Genomic DNA, 25,118 nt, shown 5'->3' with positions numbered 1-25,118 from the left:
GCAGTCATACATTATGAACTTCTCCATGTCTTGCTTCTTTCTCTCAACCCTAGGTTTACAAGTTCATCCATATTGCTACAAATAATTGCAGATCATTTACTGTTGTGGCTGTATAATACAATCGGCTTTTAACAGGTGTGACCTGGGCAGTCAGCTTTACATTTTAGGTAAGCATGGGCCACACTGGACTTTGACCTTGCTGGGTCACTACTGCCAAAGGCTACTTTGCCCATAGGCAAGTGGCTATTTTTGCATAGGCATAGAAGAAGGCCAGACTTAGCAAGTGGGGTGACAGTATTCAGATGGACTTAGCAGGCAGAAGCAACTGGGGCAAGATATGATTATAGGGAAATAAGAATATTTCAGTGTAAAGGCTTTTCAGATGTTAGAGAACAGGAAAATTTTAATTTGTTCCTCGGCAAAGATCTTCAAGCCAGGGGGCCAGGACTTTCTATTGAGTTCGTATATTTTGGAGCATACCAGTGAGTTTTGAGATTTTAAGTTTTAGTAGCAGGTACTTCTAGGCAGTATAAGATAAGCTACAGAATAAAATTCTGTTCTTATTTTTTTAATTGCTTCAAATTATTTTTAAGTTTAAGAGACCAGACCCAAAGAAGAACTAACTTTTAATTTTTGTAACCTGCCCACAGGTTCGAGAGAAACCCCCACCATGTGATTTCAAAGTGATTCTAAGTTCACTACTTATATTAACTCTGAATGTCAGAGACTCAAATTGTAACTTCACCCAAGAAAGAGAGAGTAGGTTTTATTAATAAAAAATAAATTAAAAGGAATTGGGTCCCTTATCATAAAGAGAATGCTATCTTCTAAGTTTGTGGTAGGAAACCCTTGGGTTAAAAACCCAAGGTTAATTGTTCTAAAAGATGGAAATAAGAACAGGAGATATTTTAGCTATACCTGTAACAGAAACTGCAGTTGGATCCCAACGAAGTTCAACAGGAGAGGAGAAGCAAAAGTTTACAAAAAGCAGACTGGAATGGATTTTACAAGGCAGCCAGATTCCAAGAGACTCTGTAAGCCAGATTCCAGGAGAATTTGCAAAATCTTCTGAGAGGAGGGTTGCAGAACGAAAGCTCATTTTAAGGATAATTGGCAGCTTCTCCTGGAAGGATGGGACAGACATCCAAAACGGGTACAGAAATTTGGACAAATTTAAAATGGAAGATCAGAAAGATCAGTGTAAAATACTCCAAGAATCATTGCATGAAATTTATTGTGACACAGGAAATGCCTATGCCCAAGGAATACCTGAGAAATTCATGGAATTTAGTCTTTTGTGGGAAAGTACAGGAACGTTGAGATATAGTAAAGTGCAGCCAGGCAGGACAAAAACAGAACAAATGCAAACCTGGGGTCAATGTTGAACTGAGGGGAGACTACCTCTCGGTGGGATTTCCCCGCTCCTTAAGGCGAAGGTGGGGAAGATTTGTTTTAACAGTGGTTGCTTTGAGTAGACCAAGAATTAATGATTTCATATTTTGGTTATGGGAAATCCCATAAAAAAAATTCTTGAGTGTTATGTTCAGAAAACAATTGTCAAAAAGCAAAAGAAAGAGGTGGCTTTATGTGAAATAAAGGGACTAACTTGAAAAAACAAACAGGTTTAACTGAAAGAAGTAGGAGATTGTCAAGAGAAATAAAACATGGGAGCAATACTCCATCACTTTCTGTAATAGCAGCAAGAAATGCAATTCACAGGACTGGAAATTTAAAAAACCTGATGGAAAAAGACTGTCTTGAGAAGTACATGGCAGAAACACTGGTTCTTACTAACCTCTTGGATCACAAATTTCAGAAGCATCAATATAGCTTTGGTTCAGGATTCTGCTGAGATGCTGCAACATCTAGTTCCAACTGGGGGATGAGGGGAATATTTTTCTTAGGAGACAGCTTTCACAAGCTTCAGCCACTCCACTTCAGCAAGAAGCAATGGATGCTGCTACTGTGGTATGATTCTGAAAATGTCTGCTCATAAGAGAGGGGGAGGCATCATGCTCAAGGAGGCATTGGGACCCAGAAGGAAATGGACATAAGATTATTCTACACTCGATCACATGCATGCACCTTGAAATCATTATGTTGAGTGAAGTAAGCCAGATACTAAAGGACAAATACTGCATGATTGTACTTATATGAAATACCCAGAATAAGCAAAGTCATAGTGACAGAAAGCAGATTAGAGCTTCAGAAGGGTTGGGGAAAAGGGGCAATCGAGAGTTTTTGCTTAATGGGCAGAGTTTCTGTTTGGGATCATTAAAAAAGTCTTGGTAACAGATGGAAGCACAACATTGTAAATGCAACTAATTTCACTGAAGTGTACACTAAAAGTTATTAGAATGGAAAATTTTGTGTGAAGTATATGTTATCACACTTAAAACAATTTTTAAAACAAAAAAGAAAGAGATTAGTCCAGCTGAGAAAGAAAGGCATCTCAAGTAAGAAGACCTGGTGACTGGAGTTGCCTCACTGAAGATTACTAAATTTAGTCTGAAAGCAATGAAGCCTCAACCGGGCCTCTCTTAGGAGATAGTATGCAAAGTAACCCCTCAAAGGAAGATTGACCCCAGTGAGTTTAAGTGGACTGTCCACTACAGTCTAACATTGCCTAACCAGCATACTGACAAAATTGAAAAGAATTTTCTCTTTTTGGTTTACGTCTTTCCCTCACATCCTTTGCATCTCTCCAGTGGTCTTTAGCAGCACCACCTACAGATCTAGGGAATGCAATTTTGCTTGTGATAACTGCCCTAAGAGCTGAAGATTTGTTGGGTTTGGGACTGGAACAGCATGAATCAGTGAACATCCTTGTCTTGTTCCAGCTCTTAGAGGGAAAGCTTTCAGTCTTTCACCATTGAGCATGAAGCTGACAGTGGATTTTTCATACATGCCCTTTATCATGGTGAGGGAGTTCCCTTCTTTTCCTAGTTTTTTGGTAAGTGCTTTTTATCAAGAAAGGGTGGTGGATTTTGTCAAATGTCTTTTCTGCATCAATTGAGGTGATCATGTGGTTTCCACTCTTTGTTCTGTTAATGTGGTGTATTGCAATATTTGATTTTTTTAAATATTGAATCACCCTTGCGTACTTGGGAAAAATCCCTGTTGATTATGTTGTATAATTTTTTTAAATGAACTGTTGGATTTGGTTTGTTAGTAGTTTGTTGTTTGAGGATTATCGCTTCTATATTCATGTTTTATAGTTCTGTAGATTCATTTTCTTGTAATATCTTTGTCTGGTTACAGTATTAGAAAGATGTTGGTCTTATAGAATGAGTTAGGTTGTGTTCCCTCTTCAATTTTTTGGAAGGGTTTGAGCAAGGTTGATGTTAATTCTTCTTGGAATATGTGGTAGAGTTCACCTGCGAAGACATCTGGTCCTGGGCTTTTCTTTGTTGGGTTCTTTTTGATGACTGATTGAATCTCTTTACTTGTAATTGGTCTGTTGAAGTCATCTATTTCTTCTAGAGCCAGTGTAGATTGCTTGTGTGTTTCTAGCAATGTGCCCATTTCATCTAAGTTATCTAATTTGTTGCATTACAGTTGTTCATGGTATCCTCTTATGATCTTTTTTTATTTCTGTGCTGTCATTAGAAGTAATGTCCTTCCTCTCACTTCTGATTTTATTTGTTTGTAACCTCTCTCTTTTTTTACTTTCTCATTCTAGCTAAAAGTTTGTCAATTTTATTGATCTTTTCAAAGAACCAATTTATGGTTTTGTAAATGCTCTCTATTGCTTTTATTACTCTTTATTTCATTTACCTCTGCTCTAATCTTTGTTATTTCTTTCCTTCTGCTTGCTTTGGGTTTAGTTTGCTTTTCTTTTTTCTAGGTCGTCAGGGTATGCAGCTAGGTCTTTGATTTTAGTCTTTTCTTCTTTTTAAATTTAGCGCTATAAATTTCCTTCTGAGCACTGCTTTAGCTGCATCCCTTAAGTTTTGATATGTTGTGTTCTCATTTTCATTCCTCTCAAGATTTGTACTGATTTCCTTTGTGATTTCTTCTTTGATTGTTTAAGGATATATGATTTAACATTCACATATTTGTGGGTTTTCCGGTTCCCTGTCTGTTGTTGATTTCCAGCTTCTTGCATTTGGGTCAGAGAATATGCTTCATGTAATGTCAATATTTTAATATGTGTTGAGATTTGTTTTCTGACCCAATATGTGGTCTATCCTGGAGAACAATCCCTGTGAACTTGACAAGAATATGTATCCTGCTGTTTTGGTGTGCAATGTTCTGTATATATCTGTTAGGTCTAGTTCTTTTATCATATTATTCAAATTTTCTGTTTCCTTATTGCTCCTCTGTCTGGATATTCTGTCTGTTGATAAGAGTGGTATATTGAAGTCTACAATTATTATTGTAGAGATCTATTTCTCCCTCCAGTTTTTTTTTTTTTTTTTGTCATTTGTTTTGTTTTTGGTGCATGGGCCAGGAATCGAACCCAGGTCTTCCGCATGGCAGGTAAGCATTCTACCACCAAACCCACTCTCCCTTCAGTTTTGCCAAAGTTTAACTCATGTATTTTGGAGCACTGTGGTTAGGTGTGTAAATAGCTGATTGTTCTTTTCTCTTGGTGAATTGACCCTTTCATTTATATATAGTGTATTTATTTGTCCATTGTAGTAGCATTTGACTTAAAGCCTATTCTTGTCTGAAATTTTAGTATAGCTATCCAAACTATTTTTGGTTACCATGTGCATGGATCATCTTTTTCCATACTTGTACTGTCAACCTATTTGTGTTTTAGAGTCTAAAGTGAGTCTCTTGAACTCAACATATAGTTCATTTGTGTTTTTTTTTTAAATCCATTCTGCTAATCTATGTCTTTTGGATTGGGAGTTTAATCTGTAATTCATTGTAAAGGGCATTCTTACTTCATCCATTTTGTCTTTTGGTTTTCATATGTCTTATGTCTTTCTTCACCCTCTTTTACCTTACTGCAGCCTCCTTTTCTGCATATTTGGTCTCTTGTGATGCATCTGATTGATCCCTTTTTCATTTCTGTTTCTGTATTTTTTTTGACATGGGCAGGCTCCAGGAATCAAACCTGGGTCTCTGGCATGGCAGGCAAGAATTCTGCCACTGAGCCACCGTTGCCCACCCACTGTTTCTGCATATTTTAAAAATACTTTCTTTGTAGTTACTGTGGTGTATGTATTATGCAACCTAAGTCTATAAACTATTAGTTTGAAAAGATACCAGTTTAAATTCCGTAGCATACACATTCTTGGTTCTTATAGCTCTCTGTTTCCCCTCTTTATGTTGTTTTTGTCCCCTTTTGTATTTTGCATGTCTATTGTCAGGAAATATGATTCTTAGTTCAATTGTATTTTAATTCATAGGAATTAAAATGTAAAGTTACATATATTAATAATACAGTATTATTGGGTTTTGCATGTACCCATCTAGTTACCTTTACTGAAGATCTTCACTTCTTCACACTACTCCAAGCCACTCTCTCTTGTATTTTCCTTTCAACCTTAAGGACTCCCTTTAGCAATTCTTTTAGGGCAAGTCTTTTGGTGATGATCTCTTTCAGTTTTTGTTTATCTGTGAATGACTTAAACTCTCCCTCATTTTTTTCTTTTTCTTATTTATTTAATTTTTTTTTAGATATATTCACATACCATAAAATCTATCAGAAATATACACTCACTGGCTCACAGTATCATCACATAGTTGTGCATACATCCCCATGATTCTCCCTCATTTTGAAAGGCAGTTTTTGTTGGGGCTGGCAGCTTTTCTCTTTCAGCATGTTAAATATAGCATACCATTGCCTTCTCACCTCCATGGTTTCTGCCTCTGTTAACTTCTACGGTAGGTTATCCCACCCCCAGGGAACCAGATATGATCAACATTTCAGAAGTCTTGCGTTTTTCTTTCATTTTGGTGCTCCAGAGATTATAGACTGGGTTAGTGTGCTTGTTTAAAACTATTATGTACCCCAGAAAAGTCACGTTTTAATCCTGATCCAATCTTGTAAGACCAGACCTATGGTTTAGGGCAGAAGCCTTTGATTAGATTGTTGCCATGGAAATATAATCCACTCAATTGTGGGTGTGGCTTTTTTATTAGATGGAAATGTGACTCTGCCCATTTAAGGTGGGTCTTGATTTGTTTACTAGAGTCCTTTAAAAGGGAAAACATTTTGAAGAAACCTCAGATGCAGATGCTTGGAGAATACTTGCTTTGGAGCTGATGGGGATGTAGATGCTTGGAGTGCCAATAGAGGGAGAGAAGATGTCCAGACATGGGCAGAGCTTGGCAGATGTCACCACATGCCTTCCCATGAGATACTGAGAACACCAGAACCCAGAGTGATGTCCCAGAGGAGCTAAGTGAAGGCCCACAGACACTTAGAGAGGAAACCCTTGGCATCAGAAGCTGGAAACAACAGAACCAAGAACAAGGACCAGCAGATACTGGCCATGTGCTTTCCCATGTGGCAGATATTCACCTTTTTTGAGTCAAAGAACTTCCTCTGGTTGCCTTAATTTGGACATTTTTATGGCCTTAGAACTGTAAACTTGCGACTTAATAAATTCCCTCGATAAAACCCTTCCAATTCTGGTATACTGCATTCTGGTAGCTGTAGCAAACCCAAACAGTTGGGTATGTGCACTCTCGCCAGTAGTTCTGCTGAGGGTCTCTTCTGTTTCCCGGTGGCCCTTTTGTATGCACATCCTTGCTGGGCACTTGTGTTCTGCCCTGGATTTATGCAACCCTGGGACCCCACCAACAAACTGCTGTGAGTGGCTCTGTGGTCTGCATCCACAGCAGGAGGTCCCGGGGCCATGCTACCTCTGTGGTGACTCGTAAGTTGCACAGGACCAACTGAAGGAGAGGGTACGGACTGTGGATTCAAGTTGCAGAACTCCTACCTATTTTTGGTGTTTTTTTTTTTTTCTTCCCTCAAGTCAGCATTTGTGGGGCTCTTCTCAGGTCTTTATCATCTCCCAGAATTCCAAGCAAGTGGAATTTGTCTTTTTATTAGTTGTCTCTTGAGGGGAGACTTTTTCTGGGGGATGTCTTATGTCACCACCTTGATGATGTCATGTCACCTAAATGTAAAATACCTTGAACTGTGCTTGACACGAGGTAAGTGCTCAGTAAGTGTTAGCTATTATTTTAGCTAGCTATTAGGAAAACACACACACCAATGGTGGCATGTAGTACATATTGTTTTGCATTTTGTGCTTTTTGCCTTAACAGTTGTTTTTTGAGGATGGGTTCTTGTCAGTACATACAGAGCCACCTCATTTGTTTTACAACTGTACAATTTTTTATTGGATAGATGTATTATGCAATTTATTTAACCAGTTCCCCATTGATAGACATTTGGTTTCCAACCTTTTGCTCTTACAAACAATACTGCAGTGAATTGTGCAAATGTTAACCTGTATCTGTGTGAGTACATTTGTAGTTCAGACTTCTGGAAGCTGTCCTGCTGAGACAAAGTTTGTTGAACAAATATTTAAAGACCCTTGCTCTGAAGGGGCATCACGTTATTAGGTGGTGCCTCCACATTTTGGTCTGGCCCTCTTCCCCAGCAGTGAAGAAGTACAGAAAAAGAATGGCACTGAAAGCCTCTTTTCAGGACACTACCTTTCAGAAATGGCCCAGGTCAGCACTCGTCAACACTGTTCTGCCGTATACATCTGTGCAACCTTAGGCAAGTCACTTAAATTAGTCTCAGTTTTTTCACTTAAAAATTGTGAGGAAAATATAATCATATAGAGGAACAATCAGACAATTCCTTAAGTGGGTGATCAAAAATAACATCCCCAATGAAGGACAGATGGGCATTGTGATACCCTGAGAAGGCACCATTTATGTAGTATTCTGACTGAGGATTTAATTGTGAAGATATCTCAAAAAACCCCAGATGAGGATCATTCCACTTATAAAACAAGAGGGAGGACTGCATTTGTAAAACAATACACATTTCATTAAAGGAGAAGGCATGGTCCATTGTGGTTGCCACTGGCCACATGTGGCTATTGACTACTTTAATATGGCTGGTATTATGGCGATGTGTTTTGTGTTAAGTCCATGTTGAATTTCCAAGACTTACTAAGGAAAAAAATGTAAAAAGCTTACTAATTTTTTTATATAAATTCCATGTTGAAATGGTCATCTGATGATCTATTGAGTTAAATGAAAAATAGTGTTAAAATTAATTTAGCCTGTTTCTTTTCACTGTTTTTACTATGGCAACTAGAAAATCTATAATTAAAAATGTGACCTGCATTTGTGTCTCAAATTATGTTTCTATTTGAAAGTGCTGTTCCACATTAAAGGAAGCTAAAGTGACATTGCTAAAGGCAATATCTGACCCTGGTCTGGATTCTGTATTGCAGGAGGAAAAAAAAATGCTATAAAGGGCTTTTTTGGTTCAGTTGCCAAAATTAGAACACAAACAATTGATTAGATAAAAGAATTGTATCAATGTTAAATTTGCTGTAATCAATAACTGTACTACGGTTATGTAAGACAATATACCTATTCTTAAGAATTACATAGCGAAGTGTTTAGGAGTAAAAGGCTATGATGTATGAAACATACCCGCAAATGGTTCTTAAAAAAGTTATATATGATATATAATCATATACAATAAATATCATGAGAGAGAGAGAGCAAATGATAAAGCAAATGAGGTAAAATGTTAATAGGTGAATTTGGATATGGAATACACATGTGTTCTTTGCACCACTTTTATTTTTGCTACTTTTTGGAAAATGTGAAATGATTTCCAAATCATTAAAAATTGGAATAATTTTGCTGACCTCATGGAGTTATTGCTCAACATCTGTTCATTCAACAAACATTTATTGAGTCCCTCCTTCATGCCAGCACTCCAGGGAGTGGTGAAATAGACAGTCACGGTCCCTGCCCTGTAGACTGGAGGAAAACAGACTTAGTCTAAGTTACATCTGGGGTAGGCACTGGGGAAGAATGGAGTAGAGAAAGTAGAAAACTTAACAGCAGTTCCTAATTTCAAGAAAGAGTCATGTAAGGAAGAAATACGCAAATTGAGACTCGAAGGGTGCATGAGAATTAGCCAGATTTTGGGTCAGATGGGGAAGGGATAAAAGGCAAAGCACATTCTAGACAAGGGAACAGTGTGGGTGAAGGTTCTGAGGTGGGTGGGAAGGTAGGACATTTGAGGAACCTCCAGTTCTTCAATGGTCAGGGTGGACAGAGTATAGAGAGAAAGGCTGAGAGTGGAGTAAGATGCAGCTGGTAAGATAGCCAGGGCCAGATTGGGTGGAGCTTTATGGTTCGTTCTGGATTTTGACTTTCTTCTGGAAGTGGTGGGAAAGCATTGGGATGTTTTGAACTGGGAAGGATATAATTAGTTGTTGAGATTTAAAATAATTCCTCTGGTTGCTGAGTGCAACTGAGAAGTGGAGGGCCATTTTTGTTGCTTAGGGGAGATGAGGGGGACTTGGAATGGATGATGGCAGTGGATATAGGAAGGAGGCCACAGACTTGAGAGGGATATAGAAAGTAAAATCTGTAGCTCTGGACAACTGAGGTCGTGTGGGGTTGAGGGAGAGGGATGTGCTGAGGAAAACCCTCAGGTTTCTAGCATAAACAACTTGCCATGTATGGAATTGGGAGGAATTCTGAAGATGAGCAGAGCTGAATGGTCTTTCTGGTGTGCAATAGGCAAGAGGCAAGAGGGATTCAAAAGCATGAGCTTGGCTTTGTATATGTACGTGATGGGTAAGTTCTGGTATCAGCTTGGCCAAATGATTATGCCCAGTTGTCTGGTCAGGCAAACACTGGCCTGATCGTTGCTGCAGGGATATTTCTTGGCTGGTGTATTAAATCGTCAGTTAGTTGATTGCATCTGTGGCTGATTACATCTGCTATCAAATAAGGCATGTCTCCTACAATGAGATAATCCAATCAGTTGGAGGCTTTTAAGAAAGGAGAGAGATTCTTTCACTGTGTCTTCTTCAGCCAGCATGCCTCTCCTGTAGAGTTCATCCAGACCCTTCATCGGAGCCACCAGCTTCACAGCCTGCCCTACGGATTTTGGACTCTTCCATGCCCATGGTTGTGTGAGACACCTTTATAAATCTCCTATTTACAGATCTCTCCTGTTGGTTCTGTTTCTCTAGAGAACCCTAACTAACACAGGTGAGATGCCTCCTTTTCCTCTAATGCTGCCAAGTCTGTCTCTTTTCCCATGGCCATTCTGCTTGAGGGCCGTCTCTGTGCACGGCCTCCAGCTCCTCCTCTCCCCTCTACTCCTCAGTCCACTGTAACTAGGCTTCACAGTCTTCCTTGGCTCCATTGAATGTCCAATGGCCTCCTCATGGCCAAAGGCAACAGACTCAATCGTTGTGCTGTTTGATTATGAGGCATCATGCTTTTCTTGGATTCTAAAATACCCTCCTGGGTTCTCTCCTGAAAATCTGACTCCTTTTTCTCTCCTTGGACCTTAGCTGTGGCTGTTCCTCAAGCCCATTCCCTGGACCCCTGTGTTCTCACTGCCGACCCCTCCCTGCCTGGGCCATGTTGTGGATTTTTTCTGGCTCTAGTGGGTGACTCTCAAATCTCCATCCTTATTCCAGACCTCTCTCATGAGTACCTGCTCCATATTTCCACGTTCCTACTGGACATCTCCATGTGAAGATCCCATATACCCCTCAAACTCAACAGGATGGGCAAAGTTGAATAAAAATTGACTGGGGAAAATGGGCAGAAGAATTCTAGAGGGAAAGAAAAGCATATCCAAAATGGAATTTCACATTTCCCTCATTTTCCTGAATTTTTTGGCCCATGAAGGACACTATGTGTAGTTGACCAAGTTAAAAAATTGGGAGTCATCCTAGATTCTTCTTTCTTTTTCTGTCTCCTACATCCTACATTCAGTCAGTCACTGAACTCTCTAGAGTTTACTTCCCTAACATCTCTCAGATCTGCCCCTGTCTCTCTAAAGCCATGGCTGCCACCTTGGGTCAGATCCTCACCATCTTGCATTTAGGCTATCGCATTAATCTTCCAACTGCTTGCTCTATCCAGAGACTCACATCAGTCTTAATTTTCCCTCTCATGGAACCAGAGAGAAAATTTTTTTAATCACAAAACTAATCACTATTCCTTTGCTTAAAAATTTTCAGTGGTTTTTAATTACTTCTAGAGTAGACAACAACTGTGAGCCAAGTGTCCGGCTGCCCTGGGACTTGGACTCGGTTCACCTCTCCAGAATTATGTCTGGCCTGGCTGTCTCTTTTACCCAAAGCCCATTGCTCCAGTCTAGTGCTCTGTGGCACCCAGGTGACCTCTCAACAGCTCCTTCCTCTACCTGGAGTACTCACTTTGCTTTGGCTTGGAAACATCTACTCACCTTTCAAGAATCACTTCTCCTAAATGAATAAGAGCAGGAGAAAAATACCTAATGACAGCTTAAATTTGGTTTATTTGTCCAGTTGACTATGCATTTTGATGTACTTTATTTAGCTATTTTTATAATAAGATTTATTAAGCTTTTGAAAAAAGAAATCAGCTTTATTCCAGTGACCAAAGCTGAAACAATTTGAATAATAAAATAAATAATGATACTAATGGATTAAAACCCATAGAATAGAATAAAATAAATATCCACGAGCTCATAATGATAATAGCTCTGCTATTTTTGCAAGTTTTATAAGCCTGAAATGATTTCAAAATGGAAAGTTAAAGAACAGCTCTTTCTCACTGTAGACTTCCAATTATAAATGTAGAAGGAAAGATGGAAAATAGTGAATCACAATTTGGGAAGCACCATATTAATAATTGTGGCAGGATAAGAATCATCATATAGATGAGCTAATAATATGGTATCAAGGTTAACTTCCTGGCTTATATGATCACACTATTGAAGAAGTTCAGAAAGAGTATATGGAAGTTCTACTATTTTTCAACTTTTGTTAAGTCTGAAATGATTTCAAAATGAAAGGTTAAAAAAAAAAAAAAGTAAAAAGGGTCAATACTTGAGCTGGGTAGAATTGACCTTAGTGTCTGTTCTCCCCTCTCTTAGCATCCCCTTTTCCTGGTATTGGTAAACCTATTACACTTCACTGGTTTCCTTGTTGGTCTGCCTGTCCCCAAGTTTTTTATGTAGGGATATTATTTTTAACCTTCAAATCCCTGGTGCATATAACAGTTATAAGTATTTATGAAACACAACAAATTCATCATTCCAAAACTCTTTAGGTGCAAGGTCTTATTCTAGGGCCACAAAATACAGTGGTGTGCGGGCGGGCCATGGTGGCTCAGTGGCAGAGTTCTCCCCTGCAGGGCTGGAGACCAGGCTCTCTTCCCAGTGCCAGCCTATGTTTAAAAAAAAAAATACAGTGGTGCATTCTTTCGTGTAAGTTCTAGTTTAGGGTGTGAGCCAGGCCAACCCAGAGGGCAAAAGGAGGATTCTAGGCAGTCCCTCGGAGGGGCAGTGGTCCAGCCTGGAGACGTTAAGGCAAGGCTCCCCCAGGAAGTGACAGTTAAGCACATAACTGAAAGATGAGCCACAATTAGATAGCCAAAACAGGTCATGAAAGACTGTGCAGGCAGGACAAAGCACACACAAAATCCAGAAGTGAAGGTAAGCAGAGCATTTGGGAAGCTGCCCCTCCAGTTGTAGGGTCCCATGTGAGACGAGGGAGGACAAGGGATTTTCTTGATCATGGAGAGCCTGTGTGTTGGGATTAAGGATTTGCTCTTTATCTTGAGGGGGATGGGTGAGTCGTTTAAGAGAGTGACTCAGTTGGATCTTCTGTAGAAAGAAGACTCTGGTTCCATGTGAGAAAGACTGGGGTGGAGGCAGCTTGGAGGTAGCAGAACAGTTGGGAGGCTGTTTTAGAAATTGGTTGGATGTGTATAGTGAGGGGCAAAGAATGGAAGTCATGGAACCTACACTTCTACCTCCGGGCTCTGGGGATGGAATACGGCTTCAGAGGGGGGAGAGGATGAAAAGGGTTGTGAGTGGAGATGGAGCACCCCTGCCATGCTGGGTCCCCAGCTCAGGGTGCCTCTCACTTCTGACTGCAGCCACTATGCCACAGAGTTCAGTTTTTCCAGAGAGAGAATCCGATTTCTCTATCTGCGGTATCGGTATTATCACTGCCGTGGCTGGGGGCATAGGTAGAATGAGACTGAAGAAAATTGGAGGGTTCTGTGGTACAAATATGGTGCCTTGATCTGCCCAAGGGGGTGGAGGGAGAGGATGCTCAGAAAAAGGTTGATGTGGGAAAGGCACCTCAAGAGGCTCCTGGTGGGTGCCTATGTGAGGCTGGCCAGGAGGCAGCGAAGCAGCGATGAGACATCCAGAGATTTGTGTTTGGGAATCTTCAGCATATAGATCATAACTGAAGCCAGAGAAGTTGCTGAGCTCACCTGGGCAGGCACGGTAGAGAGAGAAGTCATTCAGGGTAGGGGGGATGAAAGCCCAAGAACCAGACACATTTGAGGGATGGATCAAGGAATGGTAACGTCAAAGGTCACCGAAAGGAGGCAGAGGGTTTAGTGGATATGTGAGAGAATGCCAACTCAGTCCCAAGAGAGGAGGCTGTTTTAAGAAGAGGGAGGTCCCAATAGTGCCAATGACAGCAACGGGAACCAGAGCAGGGACAGGGGAACCGTCCTAGACAAAAGTAGAGTCACTGCTTCCAAGCCGATGGGGCGGTGGGGAGAAGCAGCTGGTGAGGTCATGGATAAGCCGAAGGCAAGGTGGTAGGAATTGTGGACTGTCAGCATATGCTGACAGTGAGTAGGGAGGTAGTGACAGAGGTTTGAGGTGGCTAGCCAAAGTTTAAAAAAAAAATTGCTGTGGGGCAAAGTGAAAAATAAGAAACGAAAAATAATTTATGAGGGGCCATTGAGTGCCTGACTGGGGATGATGAATCTGCCCTGACCCTGGTCTCTGCATGGTGCAATTTGCTTCAGCAGCACTCGTCTGTCTGCCCAGACGAAGGAATGGAGAGGGTTGAGAGTTGGTTTAGTCCTGGGGTGGGTTTGATGGGGTGATTGTGGGCACAGGCTGAATGCCCACGAAGCCCCATTCTCCCCACAGCTTGCGGGAATTCTGACGTTTGCCCAAGCTGTCCCTTTGGGTGAAATCCGTCTGTCTCTCTTCCTTCCTTCCAGCTCCAGTGGGTTGGTCAATGCTCCTCCCTTTTCAGGACTCAGTTCAGAATTCCTCTGTAAACACTACTCTCCCCCTTCAAAGCCCCTCAGCACTGGGTGTGCACTTTGCGTGTAGCACCTTTATTACATCCTGACTCCTCACATAGTGGAGGGCCTGTGACTTATTCATTTCTGAGCTGAGGACCTATCAGCGCTGACAGTTTGTCTGGGTCTTCCCAATTGGTGCCCAGAAAGTCCTATCCAGCATTCCCTGGCTAGACCTGAACACTTGCAAAAAGCACCCATTTTGTTGCATAGAACAATAGCTCTTTCATTCTGCTCTTCTTTCTGAATTATGTCTTATATAAGCCACAGAAGTGATGGAGGCTTTGTGTGTGTACGTGCATGTGGGCGCATGTACACGTGTGTGCGTGTGTGTGTGTGTGTGTGTGTGTGTGCATTCTCCTCCCTGTATGTGGACCTCTGGCAGTCTCTAACCCACTGGATTCACTCAATGTTTCAATTTCCTCCAGGACATGATGGTTCACCTAAGCGGCACCCCCTGCCGTCTCAGTAACACACTCAGCTGTTGCTCCCTGCGTACTCTCCCGTTTGCCCTCAGAAGTGCCAGGGACACGCAATGAGGACAACTGTAGAGACAGAGGCCCAGGGAGCCACACAATATGGAAAATATGAGACTCTGGGGATGGGGTGGAGCAGAACCTGACCCTGGGCAGAGAGAGGGGCTGGCCTCTCGCTCCTCGCTGCCCTCCCCACACCCATGGCCTGCAAAGGTGGATACTGTATTGGAGGAAGGAGAAGGCGATACAAAACAAATTGAGTTTCATAACTGTGGAATCAGAGACTTTTTGTGGTTTGGATTTATGAGATTTTTTAGATGTTTAAGGCCTGGGCGCTTCTGCTATGTGGGATCTGAAGATGATATTTTCTCTCCCCACAGTCCTCCATCGTTTTAAGCTGGGGTAGCTCTCCCTAGAGAGTCACCTTTGGCTCAGGGTAGAGGGTCTGAGAGATTCAGGGTCTTATGTATACTTGCAGTTTTGATTCTTTCTTCAACGGTAGGAATGAGGTTCTAGCTTCCCCATGTGACAACTGAGAAAACGAAGGTGCAGGGTGGTTAAGGAGCTCATCCTCATCACGCAGCTGAGAAGTAGCAGAGCTGGGATTTGAACGCTGTGTAGATGACTCCAACTTCATGCTCGTCACCCCGTTTCCTCTGTCAAAACTCCTTCTGCTCCCCCCGACCTTTCCTGGGCAACAGGAAGTTGAGGGAAATTGAGGGCAGGAGTTTGTGGAAGCGTGGAGATGAGCCCGTGACTGCCTTCCCCAGGGAGGACCCGGAATGGGTGGGTTAAGGCAGGCCGAGACCCCTGTGTTAGCTAGGGTTTCTAGAGGAACACAATCAGCAGGAAATACCTGTAGGTATAAAATTTATAGAAGTGTCTCATGTAACTAGTCTGTAGGGCAGGCTGTGAAGCTGATGACTCTGATGAAAGGTCTGGACAAACGCCACAGGAGGGGCTCGCCGGCTGAAGCAGGAAGAGAGTCTCCTCCGAATCCTCCATAAACACCTTCCAGTGATTAGATTGAGCATCACTCATTGCAGAAGACACTCCCCTTGGCTAATTACAAATGAATCAGCTGTGAATACAGCTAATGTGATCATGATTTAATTCTATGAAATGTCCTCATAGCAACAGGCAGACCAGCACTTGCCCAACCAGACAAATGGGCACCACCAACTGGCCAAGTTGACACATGAAGCTGACCATGACAAGCCCCCTATAGCACCCACACAAAGGCTGCTGCAGGTGCTCACTTGTGGCCCACATCCCAGGGGCACCATTTCTATTCCATTTTCAAAACAGCTCCATGAAACAGACAGTGCTTGTGCTAGCCCCAGTTCACAGAGAAAAGCTGAGCAATTTTCAACTCCTTAGGTTAGCAGGATAGTCCCAGCATCACTGAGTCTAGTGCACTGTGCATTTAATAATTGCTTATAAAAGAAACAAATCACAGGAGATGAGTGGTAGCTGAAAAGGAGATTGCAAAGTAACTGCTTGCAGCTGGCAGGGACCTATGAGCAATACCAACTCCTGAGCATCTCTTGCTTAGACACCTGCTGAATTGGGGTTCATGCCAGACAGATATGGGGTGAACTAGTCTGGGCAAATTGTCTCTTCCAAGGAGGCATTCAGCTCACATAAGGGTCCTCACCTGCCACCTCCCATTGCAGCCGCCCTGCTCCAGGCCTCCTGGGGCTCTGAGGTTCCCCCTCAGCCCTATTCCACCTGTCCAGTTTTTGTTCGCCACCATCCCCTCTTCTTCATTACTCTCTGGGATGGCCTCCTTGCAACCCCATGTCACCCTCAGAGTCTCTCTGCTCTCTGAAACTGTCTCTCCTTCAAAAAGCCCTCCCTTCCTCCAGCCCTCAGCGACCTTTCCCCTCTTGGCTGTCCCTTAGAGCTGAGGGTCATGCCCAGCCAGGAGCTAGGAGGTTATCTCTGTTGGGCTCGATGGTGGCCATCAGCTTCACCCTTGACACCGGGGCTGGCTCCTTTCCCAGAATGTTCACAGCTCCTGCAGGGACCCAAGAGGACAAGTCCTGTCCCAGTGCCTGGACTCTCATCCTTGAAGATCGAATCTCATGCCGTATGTTTCCACAGGACATTTGCTAACACTGAGGCCCCTGACATGTAGGGGGCTAGGGTATAGATCTTGGGGGGTACACATGGAGCACATATATGGGGGTACAGATAAAAAGAAGCACAGCAAACCCAGATCAAGCGTCATGCAATTGTCAGAACACCCTGGACTTACAGCAAGTCTGTACCACAGCAATACACTTCATTAGCATGAAGGGGTGGAGGCAGAGGATAACAGTAATTCATTCATGTTGTCATTTATTTCCAGAGTACCTGGTATGTGTCCCCAGGTGATAGAATCTGGCGATAGGAAAGCAGATAAGGTTTTGTCTTCCAACTGCATGGAGGGTTACAGTAGGATGCATGGAGTGTTAAAAAGTTCACACATTGATATTTCATGGCTGGTTGATAAACTGGAAGGCTGGTATTAAATCATCCATCGATTAAAAAAAAAAAAGTTCATACAGTGAGCTATGTAGAAACAAGAGTCGGATCCCCTAAGCCAAGGTAGGAGCCAAAGAAAGCTGCCTGGAGAAACTGACATCTGAGCTGCACCTGAGCAGAACTGAGCTGCTGCAGTCAGCCCTCATATTTTCACAACACTTTATGGTTTACAAGGCACTTCCACATTCATTATCTCATTTCATTTTCACAGAAGCCTTTTGAAGTTGCCTAGAAATGAAATAGTATTCCAAATTTACACATGGGAGATGGTGCTCTGGGTTAAGTGGCTTGCCCCGAATCACGAACACACCGAGTTAGAGGTGGGCTTCCTGCTTCTGGTCCTGGACTCCCTTCAGCTCACTACCAGGTGGCCTGTCCCTACCCCACCCCCCCGTTTTGTTGAAAGCAGCTGAGGGCAAAAGAGCTATTTTCTGACAATCCCAGGCAGGTTTCCTGGAATTGGTGTGGGGGAGCAAGGGGACACCTCAGAATAGCCCAGAAAATGCCCGGGACTCCACCCACAGGAAATCCTCTGGCCTGTGGCCCCTCTGGCTGACAGTTTGACCACCTGCCCCAAAGTGCTGGTATCCAGGGCCTGCCCGGGCTGCTTCCTGGACCCTTCACCAGGCTTGGTCAGGCGCTGGATGCAAGGCAGTAGGTGCCAGTGGGGAGGAACTTCTGCCCAAAAGTCTGGCCTTTGCTTCTGGCGTTTTCCACTCTCACCCCATGACCCTTGACAGCCAATAAACACGCTTTCATTCTTCAAAAGTAGGAAGGTGTCAATACCTATCGCTTAGAATAATCAGAATTTTCTCCCCTTTATTTCTTCATTCCGCCCCTTTCCTCCACACCTGGACCTCAGGAGATAAAAGTCCTCAGGGAGAATTATCATTAAAAACTCCATTAGTGCCAATCTCTGGATGACTGGGGTGAGCTTAGATTTTGTCTTACAGTTTGAGTACATAAGCAATGCAAAAAACAATTCTCCCTGTAAAAGTTGGACGTTATACGTTAAGTTCCGAAAAATCAGACAGGACAGCAACTTCCTATTCTGGTACCCAGGCCTGCCCCCAACACTGGGGGGCAAGTCAAGTTACCAGTGGTGGCTTTTGCTCTCCCTCCTTATCTTCCAACCCTTTATTCGCTTGGGCCTAAGAGTGGGTACAAGGGCCACAGCTCCAGGAGGATGGATCCAGAAAAGAGGCCTACACAGGTCCTGGTGGTGTGCGCAGGACCATTTGGGAAGAGAACTTTGGGTCATAGTTTCCAGAGTGTGATCTAGAATGAGTAAAATCTCACCCGGAGGGAAGGGTTTAAAGGGGGTCAGAATAAGTCCTCATTGATCCAGATTCAAGAGCCATGCTTTCCCTCCCCCACTGAGAGAATAGCAGTTACCAGGTTTCCTTTTAATTCACCTACGTTGGTGTGAATACACCCACAGAAAATATAAGGTACTATTTTGAAGATTATTTTCCCCCCAGTGAATAATGTCATACTGAATGTATTGTTCACAACTTGCTTTATTTCACCAAGTCTGCAGGGGAAAGTTTTCTACCTACCTTTTTGTTTTAAACTGTGGCTAAGTAACTGTGGCCATGATTACACTATAGATTGGCTGATAATTAGTAGTACTTTTTAGTACAGGTTTTTGTACTTTAACATAACTCATGCATTCCTGAAAACCCTTGCATTCTGCAAAATTGCACACTTAATATTGCAGGATAAAATAATGGGGTTGGGCGGACATTCAAAACCTACGCAACTTGGTAACTAGAGCAAAAACAAAAAACAGTAACTGATGCCTCAGGAGAAATTTTGGACAACCCAGGCATGCAGTGCAACATTGAAAGTGTTAGCATTCCTTGGGGAATAGTACAAACCATGCAAAAACAGAGAGGGGTCCTCCTGCTGCAGATAATGAGAGGATGCAGATGGGAGTGGGCTCTGAGATAGATGGGCCTAGGAGGAAGTACAATCTGCCTCTTGGGATGCAGCTCTCTAGGGAGTGAACCCCAGGTGCAGGCACGCATTTTCAATTTTCTTAAAATAGAGCTGAGAGGGCTCTTGCCTGAGCAGAAGCCAAGTTGGGGGCTTTTTTCTTTCTGCTGAAGGTGACAATTCTACTTCTGCTATGCTTTTATTTTATAAAACTTTTTTTAAAATAATGACAGCATCTCCTTATTTATCAGTTGTAGATGAGCTCACTGGTATAGAAACGTGTGTTAAAGAAGAAAAGATTACATAAAGGCAGCCTAGAGCATAGTAGATGCTCAATAGATATTTGCAAAGAAAAAGAGGGAGGGATAAGAGGAAGGAAGGAAGGAGAGAAGAAAGGAAGGAAGGACAGAAGGTGAGAGAGAGGAAGGGAAGGGAGGAAGGAAGCAAGCAAGCAAGGATGGAAGGAGAGAAGATAAGAAGGAAGGAGGAAAGAAGGAAGGATGGAAGGAAGGGAGGAAGAAAGGAAGGAAGAAAAGAAGAGGAAGGAAAGGAAAGACTGAAGAATACTTTAAGAAAACAGACAATAAAACACTTTTGCTCAAGGGTACCCACTGAACATCATCAAGTTCAGTAACTGCTAAATGAGTCCATGGACCTCTGAAGGTGGTCCATGAAGGGGACCCATGAGGGGGACCTCTTAATGAAATTTTTTCAATGATATTGAGATATATTTGCCTACCATACAAACCATCTGAAGTGTATGATCACTGGTTCAAAGTATCATCACATAGTTGGGCACACGTTTTGTCATGGTCAGGTTCATGTGTCAAGTTGGCCAGGTGGTGGTACCTGTTTGTCTGGTTGGGCAAGTGCTGGCCTGTCTTTTGCTATGAGGACATTTCATAGAATTAAATCATGATCATGTTGGCTTCATCCACAGCTGATTCCATTTGTAATCAGCCAAGGGGAGAGTCTTCTGCAATGAATGATGCTTAATCTAATCACTGGAAGCCTTTTCAGGAAGATTCAGAAGAGACAGGCTCATCCTGTTTCGGCTGGTGAACCTCTCCTATGGAGTTCGTCCAGACCCTCCATCAGAATTGTCAGCTTCACAGCCTGCCCTACAGATTTTGGACTCAATGTTACCAGGGTTACATGAGACACTTCTGTAAATTTTATATTTACAAATATTGCCTGTTGATTCTGTTTCTCTAGAGAACCCTACCTAATACAACATGGTGCCAGGAGTGGGATATACCCTTAATGAAATTTTCATTGGTTTCAGAGAAAATAAAGATCATGAATGTGGGTAGAAACTATTCCTTGAAGGAATGCTCTTTATTCTGAGATTATGCCTTACTTTTTTGGTACTCAAATGTCCTTTCTTTGTGAAACAATAGTGATAGTGAATGATATCTATATCTATCTATACACATATCCTTATTTGGCAAAATCAAACACTGTCAACTTTTTATTGGTCCTCAAACTTTTTTGTGATGCTTTGCTCAACTATACAAATGCACAAGTCTGGGAACCACTAAGGTTCAGACCATCCCTGCTCACCAAGTAAAATGGCCCTTAAATGACCCTCAGAGATGGTCTCTAGTCTAGTCATCAGATCAGAGATCCCTTCAAGGGTCCCAAAGGAAAAATCTTGTCCTTCAATGTTCCTGCCTGATGGTAAAATTTTATATAAGGTGTTCCCCATAAAGGTATCTCTCTCTACTGCAGGAAGAAAGATTACTTTAAATCTTGTTTGAATTTCATGCATGTGGATCCCTTTGAGCATACCTTCTCATTTTTTCATCATGTAATTAGGGGAAATGGAGGGTGAAGGCCAAAGGGATGAAGTAGATGCCTGGGCAACCCTGAAGCACTTGACCAGCCAGCCCACAGCTCTCCCACATGCTCTTTGGTCTTGCTGGTTGATATCATTGTCTCTTAACCTGCATTGGGGTACAGCAGAAAAGAGAGGAGAGGCTGGGTCAGAGTCCTTGGGAAAGGTACTTCTGAACCTTCTTGAACAGCTGGCCCATGCAAAGGACATAGGGCACATACACAGATTTCTCTGTGGTTAAGGGGAACCAACATTAAACCAGGGGTTTCCCCCTATGGGCTGTGGTGAGGGCACTGTTCTAAGGTGTTCTGGGCTGCACCGCTATGACTCGGCCCCCACCTCCTGGGCCTGGGCCAGCCCTTTGCATAGACGCTCATCAGTCATCATGTTCTTGAATGTCTCTCAGACTAGTGCTGGCAGTGGTGGTTTACTTAGCCCCCCACCCCACCTCTGGGCTTCGATTTCTTTGCCTATTGATGGAGGAGAGAGCATAACCTCCAAATCCCTTTCTAGCATTAATGCCCAACAGCCCAGCCATCCTTTAGTAAAGACACCCACTCTGGAACAGGCTCTGTCTAAGAGCACAGAACTTCAAAAATCCGTTTCAAAGCCCCATGCGTGTGGAAAAAGAGACAAAAATTGCCTTCAAAATATTTTAAAAACAATAGTGTGTCATCATTTTGGATAAAAAAAGGATATACAAAAAAAGGGCATACGTATTAGAATGTATATATGAAGGATATCTCTGGAACCACATATAGGAAACTCATTACCCTGGTATTCTCTTTGCAGAGAAGGGCAACCCTCTGGGGGACAGGGGTGAAGGGGAGGCTTTTCATTGCTTTATCTCTTGTCACATTTGAATTTCGAACAAATCAAATTTTTGAAATTACAAAAAATCCTGGCTCAGCCATTTACCAACCATTGATTGGTCTTTGGACAAGTGATCTAACATCTCCGAGGTTTAGTTCCTCATCTCCAAAATGAGGAGAAACCCGTAAGGTTTAGCTGAGGATCAGATGACAAAATAATATGTAAAGAGGTTGGCGCGGTGCCTAGCACATGGTAAAGAGTCTTGAGGAGTGGCTGAGTCCTCCTAGGACGTAGAACGTTTCCACTTCCCGTCTTGATGTTGCTCACCGACAGGTCTGGAAGACCATCACAGCACCCAACACTTCACCTCTGTGCAGGGCATGAGAGTTCAGAATGTAACCTCCTCCACCTGCTCACATTTCCTCCCCCTACAACCTGATGCAGGGCAGGGGAGGTGCCGCTCTCCCTGCCTTACAGGTGAGAACGACGAAGCTCACTTGTGAAAGGTGTCTGTGGTGGGAGAGCAGGATCTAGAATTTGGCCCCTAGAACTTCTGTCCTGACTTCTTAGTGGTCCTGTTTTCCACGAACGAGGTCACTCTGTGGAGGCTTGTGCGGTTAGATTAGGAGCGAGGCCTGGAATACCCCCACCCCCACCCAGAGAACCCCCCAGCAGGTCCTCATTGGCAGACGGAGGGGGTGGAATTGTGCCCTCCAAAAAGCTCTGTTCAACTTCTCATCCCTGGTACCTATGAATGTGACCTTATTTGGAAATAGAGTCTTTGCAGAGGGAATCAAGATAAGAGGAGGTCCTATTGAATTAAGGTGGGTCCTCCATCCAGTATGATTGATGTCCTGATAAGAAGAAGGAAATGTGGGCACAGAACCACAGACGCACGCAGGAGAACACTGTGTGAAGACCAGTGGCAGAGATTGCAGTGATTTATCTACAAGCCAGGGAATGTTGAGGATGGCTGGGAACCACCCAGAAGCCGGGAGAGGCAAGAAAGGATCCTTCCTGAGAGCCATCAGAGAGAGCATGGCCCTGCCAAAGTTTTCATTTTGGACTTCTGGTCCCCAGAGCTGTGAGATGATAGATCTCTGTTGTTTTGAACCCCCAGTTTGTAATACTTGGTTACGGCAGCCCCAAGAAACTAAATACTGCAGGCGTGTGATTGAAGGCCAAAGGGCAGCAGGCAGGGTAAGCAGTCCAATGTTGCTTTATTCCTTGGCAGGAAGGAGAACAGCTCAGGGACATTCTGTCTTACTTGTGGCCCACTATCGTCATTTGCATTTCCTTAATGTGTCCCCTCCTACTTCCTATTTCCTCCTCCTTAACTTTGAAGGAAGAATGTTGGTTGGATTAATCAGAACATTTGAGTCCTGGGAAGTTAGGCTGGTTGGCTCTGGAAAGTCATCTAACCATTCCACCCCCAAAATGACAGACAAGGATAAGGGGAGCTAGAGAGGCTAGAAGCGCTGTTATCAAGGTCATATACCAGTGAGTACAATGCCAAGACTTGAAGCTTTCTGACTCTAGGACAAGTAGTAATGTCAGTTCTAAAGGTTTTTAGCTGCAGAAAATAGGGACAGAATGTTTTATGAGGATTCTTTATGTTTCAGCGTGTGCACAAGGCAGATGGGGTAAACAAACACGTGCAGGCAGGATGCTAATAAAAGTCTTTGACACCTCGCTGAAATTCAGAGAGCTAAGTAGCATTATCCACATTACATAGATGAGAAAACTGAGGCTCAGGGAGCTTACGTAAACAGCTAGTAAGAGGTTAGAACAGGATCCATCTGCTCTGAAGCATATGTACTTTCCAATGTAATGGAGTTCCAAGTTAGCGACAGAATATGGAGTTTACCATTAAACTCTCCTCGCTGGCTTCACAAGTGAAATTGCAGTAGTGGCACTGGTACCTTTTGTGAACCTCAGACATTACAAGTCAGTCACTGAAAACTGCCAGTGATATCCCCTATGAGGCAGATGTGCGAAGACATTGTCTTTTTCAGGGTTGATGAAAGGAAAAAGTAATAACTGGTACTCTAAATTGAATGTGGGCTGGTATGGACTATGAAGTGCTAAAGACCACTTCCCTCTTGTCAGTGGAGCTACTTCACAGCCAGTGGTCATCCTTGTGTTCAGAGTTCTGCTCTCCTGGTTTCACAAGACCGGACATTGGGTTGGCGCCCAAGCCAGAGGCCTGGCTCCTTTGAGGTAATTTGTCAAGATACCCTGTTCAATAAGGGCCTTAGATATGGTCTGAGGACATTTCTACCCAGCCAAATCCTTTCTCTTAGGACGTGTGAGAACAAGATATGCGATGAGAACTGTCCCTATAGCTTGGGACTGCGTCCTGAGCAATGCGACTGCTATGGTTTTCCAAGAGGCCTCATCTGCCTAGGGTTGTGCCCCACAGGAACTGCTCAAGTACAGAGGCTAAATTCTTACAGGGGGTTTTCAGCATCCTCAAAAATCCTTACACAGCCGGAGGCTTCCCATGTTCTTTAGCCCTCCTGGAGCTCTCCTGGCTTTTGTATTCCAGTAACAACGATTGAAGTCCCCTTCCCTGTAGCAGTTGGGAATCTCTGTGTTTCTGAGAGTCATCAAGGAATGCTTACACAGCCCATTTGCCCTTTCAGGCATCTCTTCACACATCAACTGGCCCTCTCTTGCTTCTCAGCTCTTAAGAGAAGAGAAAGAAATTGAGGTTATATTCAAAGGTGGATTGCATTGATTGACCACGGAAATTTAAGGTGGATAAGAAGTAGGAAGGGGTGAGGCCAGTGAAAAGGAGATAAAATCAATGGATGGGAGGATCTGGTAGAGTCCAAGGATTATTGGAGTTGAAGTTCTAGAGAGTGTAAGCTGCAAAGATAGGAGGTAGAATCCAAGAGTGGGATGCATGAAACAGAGACAATGGAGGAATTGAAATGATTGATAATGACATGGTAGACCAGATGACCATGGGAGTAGGTGGTGAGGGAAGGTAGAAAACAAACTCATTGGGAAATAAATGTTGAGGAACTACATCTACTGTATATTACAATCTCCAAGGCTTAAGAGATAGGCTGGAGAGAGGGACAGTGAGAGATCATAGAGAAACAATGGCAGACAGGGAGGCCTGCCAAGAAGGCTTAGTGCATATCCCTGTGACCACTGTCTCCTTTCTGAATTCTGGTTTTAAGATAGATCGATAAAAAGGGCATGAACTTGCTATGAGTTTACCTCCTGGAAAAAATAAAGTGCCAACATCCTTCATAGTTTGCACGGACCCT

Source organism: Tamandua tetradactyla, chromosome 7, assembly GCF_023851605.1.
Source record: "Tamandua tetradactyla isolate mTamTet1 chromosome 7, mTamTet1.pri, whole genome shotgun sequence".
In the NCBI taxonomy this organism is placed as follows: Eukaryota; Metazoa; Chordata; class Mammalia; order Pilosa; family Myrmecophagidae; genus Tamandua; species Tamandua tetradactyla.
The sequence above is the reverse complement of the archived record's forward strand: the minus strand, read 5'-3'. Positions refer to the sequence as shown.